Source organism: Cricetulus griseus, chromosome 2 (genome assembly GCF_003668045.3).
Source record: "Cricetulus griseus strain 17A/GY chromosome 2, alternate assembly CriGri-PICRH-1.0, whole genome shotgun sequence".
In the NCBI taxonomy this organism is placed as follows: Eukaryota; Metazoa; Chordata; class Mammalia; order Rodentia; family Cricetidae; genus Cricetulus; species Cricetulus griseus.
The window spans coordinates 424,342,625-424,348,624 of NC_048595.1; positions in this window are offsets into that span (position 1 = coordinate 424,342,625).

The window sequence follows — 6,000 nt, forward strand, 5'->3', positions numbered from 1 at the left end:
TTGGGAGGTAAGGAGAAAACAATTCTTTCAATAGTTTTCCAGAAACATTAATCTCATACTAAAATTTATGTGCATGCTGTCAGACAAAAGAAGTACCTGTGGACTTATAGCCTTTGACTCTACACATGCCTCTCTAGAAAACAAAAGTCTGGCTCTTTGTTTTCCACATTGTTGTTCAGCAAGATTCCTGAAATTAAAAAAAAAAAAAAAACAAATTGGTCAAATATCCATTGTGGCCCTCTGTTTTTGTTTGTTCATGGGGTAAATGGACAGTTAGGTCACAAGAAGACCTCTTAATATAAGGTCTCCAAGATACCTAACTTTCTACATGCACATAGGTATACACACACACACACACACACACACACACACACACACACACACACACACACACAAACCAACATCACCACCACCGCCGCGTACATATATGCTTTTTGTTGTAGGGGTGGTTGCTTAATTTCCTATTAAATTAATCACAACATTGGGTCAGTGAGACCCATTAACTGCATTTCTCATTTAGACCTTTCAGAGAGGTAGCTGCAAATGCAATTTAATTTGTTGACCCATGATCGATAGCAATTAATAGCATCTCTTTAATCTTGTTGAAAGGCCTATCTCTGGCTTCCAGTAGCCACCATCTCAAGGGACAGGTATCCACACATGCAGGTAGGTTAGCTTCTAGTTCCCTTCAACCATGTACTCTTCTGGTGATGGTGTCCCTTTCAGAAGTTACTGTTCACATTGTTTTCAGCCATCACTCCAAAGTTCATCTAGGCTGTATTTAAAGCTCCTCCTCTACAAGTCCATGGTCTACATATTAGGGACCTGTACTGCTGAGGATAAACACCCATAAAATGCTTTTTAACCCAGAAAATTGATGTAATATTTTAAATTTAAATATTAATAAATGTATTGCTTATATTTCCTGGGACTTCATGTTATTGTGTAACCAAGACAAATGGTGCAATTCTGTCTTTTTCTCTTACTTGTCATATTAATTTAAAAGTTATCCCTTTGCTCTGTAAGTAGCTTTCCAATAGAAAAGGAGATAGTGTGTTTGAAGTGAGTGACAGATTTTCTTCCTACTCTCAAGGAAGACACACTGTGACAAGGCAAACAAACCAAATTTGTAGTTACAAAGGGATGTGTCATGATCTTAGTGTGAACATGGACGATGGCAATATATTGGCCTAGACGTGTGGGGAGGCTTCCGGGGACATGGAACTTGCTGTTAGAACTTTAAAGGAAGAATACACCAGCAGCTAAAGAATGAAGAAAGTGGCCAGTGTCTGCTTGCAATTTGTGAGGGGAGATTTTCCGATAACATAAGCACAGAACATGTAACCATCCCATTCTGCTAATAATGAAATCTATTCAAATCAGTGACCATGTGCCTGGCACAAAGACAGGGCCTTGAAACAAATCAAAAGAGGAAAAATTGGCCATTTATATGTTATGCAAGAATCATTTATCTTGTCACATCAGCTATCTTTTCCATACTCAGCTCACTGACCAGTGAGTTTTTTCTCCCTTCTCCTTTCCTCGGATACCAAGAGCACAGCATTTTTCAGACTTTGCATGTGCTTCTCTATAGCTTACAGTGATTTTCCCTCAATGGGATTTTCTCTGTTGGTCTCATCAACAGGCCCTCTATACAGTAATGAACTAAGGGATGAGAGATAGGAGAAACTTATTAAAGCATCAGAAAGCAATCAGAGATATGTCATGTAGCAAGGATACTTTTTAAATGTATGCAAATGATATCAGGATGGTTACCTGCCCTGCAAACTCACAAGATTAGTTTTAAACATAACGGCCAATATATATCTCGCATAATAGTTTTTCAAGAGGATAATAAAAATGTGCTATGCAGTATCTTATACATAACTTTTGAGGTCAAATGGCTATGTAAATATGAGATATATAATGTATAAATTGCAAGTATGAGATGTCTTTGGTACATATGTGCATATATATATACAACTATATATATATATATATATATAATTGTAAACAGCTATAAATATTATGGTGGGCTAGTGGTTATATCATCACAATCAAGAACTTGCTTTTTCCATGTCTCCTACACTCTCACTTCTATACCTAGAATTTGCAGGCTCATCTAGCTAACAGTAATTCCTACCTCACCTTTGCTTTGCTGTGAAGCATTTCATTAGTTCTGCTTGTTCATAGATTTAATTTCCCATCCCTAATCATTTGTGGCTCGCGTGGTCCATCGATTTCAGAGGGAGGCAGAGAACATGAGCAAAGGAGAGTTACAGAAGGGCATGAAACCCAAGATATTTGGGAGTCTAAAATCACTGCAGTGGCAATGAAATTTATGTATTTATATAAAAAGGAAAAGGCATTTCTTACTAAATGTGCAAACTGCTAAGCATGTGGTTGGGAGATTTTGTTGGTTGCTTTCAGTTGGGGTTGTCTTACCTCTTCATTTTCAACTAGAAAATATTTCCACTGGGGGGGGGGTGGCTTCTTAGTCACTCACCTGTCCTATCTGCTATCTGCCATGGCCTTGAAGGGTACCATTCCCATGAGATGATCATTTCCCTGGGCATCCAGATGTGCAACAGGGCACTTTCACACAGATGGAAGCGAATCCTCTCCACACCTCTTCCTTTGTTTATGAAGGCATTCTTGTATCCTGTTGCTTGAGCTGAAAGTAGCTTTGAGATCCCCAGAGAACCCTGAAATGTTCCAGGAGCTTCTCAACACTCAATTGCGTGTTTGTTCGCTGTGACAAGTATTCTGCTGTCAGGAATGTTAACTTTAATTGCTTGGTTTTGCTTTAGATCCCCACCTGCACCCCTGAGTTCACGAGTTACTGAGCACAAAGCTTACTCTGAAAACATATAGAAGGGAAAGAGGTCCCTGTGCTACTTGTACACGAGGAAAAGAGCTGCCCAGGGCCCCATTTTCCTCTCCCATTCCTCCAGCAAAATAACTTTTAGCAGTAGTCAGACCACTGACTACCTAGACCCTAGGGTTAGAACTCCAGGAAGTTAGTTTTAGGAAGTATCATGATCAGGTGTTCATTTTTCATAAAACCATTTGGATTCAAGTTGTCCTCCAATGAACTGGGAGGTCAGGTCCCCAGCAGCAATACTGCAAAATGATGCATTTGTAAAACTGTAACTTTAAAAAATGAGACAGTGCAAAGAATTATGATATTTCACACCAGCAATGTAGCATGCAATGATACATTTTGCTCTTTGCACTGTACAAATAAAACTGGGGCATACATTTGTAATCGCATGTCCTGCCCCATTGATTCGCTCTTTCAGAAGAAAAGCTAGTCATCAAACTCATGCGTCTATTGGAACAATGTCGACTCAGAAAAGCACTCTTTGTTTACCATGTAATCCATATTTCAGTGTGTATAAACCCACAGTATATAGGCTGTTGACTAGCACCATACTGTTTCTTTCACTGTTTTCCAGAGACATAAAAGGACATCTTAGACCTGCAACATGTTTGCACTGAAACACAGTTAGAAACATGCTCTGCTCAGTGCTTAAGAGAAGTTGCTGTGTAACTATGAAGACTTGAGTTCAGATCCATGCACCCATAATACCAGGGGAAGGGGGACATAGTTTCCCATGTGTATGTAACCCCAAAGTATGGAAGTCTAAGGCAGGAGGATCACTGAGCCTTCCTGGCTGTGAGTCTAACAACAACAACAACAACAAAAGTTAGAGAACCTGCGTCAAAGGAATGAGGGAATGGATAGTAGGCCACCCAGTGTCCTCCTCTGACCTCTACACATTCACATCAAAGACATGTGTATACCATAAATACATACATAAGATTAGAAAAGCAGTTTCTAGAAAAGAAACAGGGAAAGAAAGGTACCCTAAACCTCTTCTCAGACACACAATGAAATACAAATTTTGTAAATTGATTAATTTGAGCAATTGTATATTTAGAATCGTAAGAACTGGGATTAAATTGAATAATCTGGCCTAAAGTAATTTGCACTGAGACATGATTTTATGTCCATTGATAGGTTAAATGAACCAAGTCAATATAAAGTTTCATCTTTTTTATTTTTATATTTTGTTTTTTTTTTGGAGACTGTTTCTCTGTGTAACAGTCCTGGCTGTCCTGGAACTTGATCTGTAGACCAGTATGGCCTCAAACCCACAGAGATCCTACCTGCTTCTGCCTCCCAAGTGCTGAGATTAAAGGTGTGTGCCACCACTGCCCAGGTAGGTTCACTTCTTAATAGCTTTGTAGATAATCTGTGAATCATTTCTATAAGGCCAAACACTTTCCTCCTTTAGATGAGGAATTTATTTCACATGACTATCTTATTTTATATTACTGTGGCAAGAACACTTAATATATCAACCTTCTTAATGAAATTATAAATGTGCAATACAATAATGTTGATCTAGGTAAAACATTGTATTGTATATTCAGAATTTAGTGATTTTGCTTATCAGTCACTTCATGCCTGTTGATTGGTATCTCCTCTTTCTCTCCTGTCTGTACTGTCACCACTCCCTACTTTGATTTGACTCCTCTGTGGATACCTTACAGAATCACATGGTGCTTATCTTGAGAGACCGGCTACTTTCACTTAGCATAGTGTCCCTCAGGGTTCACCTCCATTACCATACACTGGAACATCTCCTTCCTTTCTGAAGGGTGATTCTTTTTTTTTCCTCCATTTATTATTTAAATTAGAGACAAGATTGTTTTACACGTCAATCCCAGTTCCCTCTCCCTTCCCTCCTCCCCTGCCCCCCACTAACACCCTACCTATCCCATACCATTTCTGTTCCCCAGGGAGTGTGAGGTCTTCCATGGGGGGGTCTGAAGGGTGATTTTTTTTTGTTTGTTCGTTTGTTTGTTTTATTGAAAAACATCCACAACTTGTACAGTCTACCCATAATTCAATTCCTTTAATTTTTATTTTTTCCAATTTTTTTTATTTGAATTAGAAACAAGATTGCTTTACATGTCAATCCCAGTTCCCACTCCTTCCCCTCCTCCCCTACTATCCCCCACCCCCAACTAAAACCCTACCTATCACATATCCTTTCTGCTCCCCAGGGAGGGTGAGGCCTTCCATAGGGGGTCATCAGAGTCTATCATATCCTTTGGGATAGGGCGTAGGCCTACCCCATGTAGTTCTTATTCTATTATATGCACATATGTTTTCTTTATCCATCTACAACAGATATTTTAGACTGTTTCTATAGTTGTATATTACGACTCTTCTTATAATAAAAGGGGGCATCAATGAGCATTTTTAAAATTTGAATTATATTAATGATACAGAAAAATACACATGGTAAAGCATACTTATAATGTTGGATGCACAATAAAATAAATGAGTCACAAGGACCCCAGATATCATCATGTCTTCCTTCTCAATTAATATCATCACCACCATCAAAAGGATATCTCTTAACTAAAGATGGCTGAATTAACAGCAAAACTTGTTTTGGGCCTGTTCTGAAACCCTATATAATAACCACATACAAGTAGGTATCTTCCAAACTTGGTATCTTTCACTCAACATTTTGTTAAAATCTTGACCTTAATTCTTTTTTTTCTCATAAGAAAAAATATTTAATTTCATTATCCATTCATTTCCAAGAGGAAGAGTAATTATTAATATTTAAAAATTAAAATGTCATCCATAGATCTGAAATTATGAAGAAATCAGGAAAAATCTCTGCAACCTATTTCTTTTCCTCTTCTGGAGAAGCTTTAATGCTTCTGTTAGTGTAGGAACTTGCTGGACTCCTGCACTGGCAGGCTGAGCAAGGTGAGTAAGCATGGGGCTGAGTTTCTAGCTTTGAAGAGAGCTCGCTCTGCGCTGTAGTATTTGCAGCTGGATTTGTTACACGTCACTTTCTCTACTTCATTCTTCAGTGAAGTCTTTTGCTAGCCTGGAAAGAGAAATGAGACTTCCAGACAATTGAGCTCTGAAAGGTCAGCTCTGAAACAGAGAGGAAAGCATCATGACAT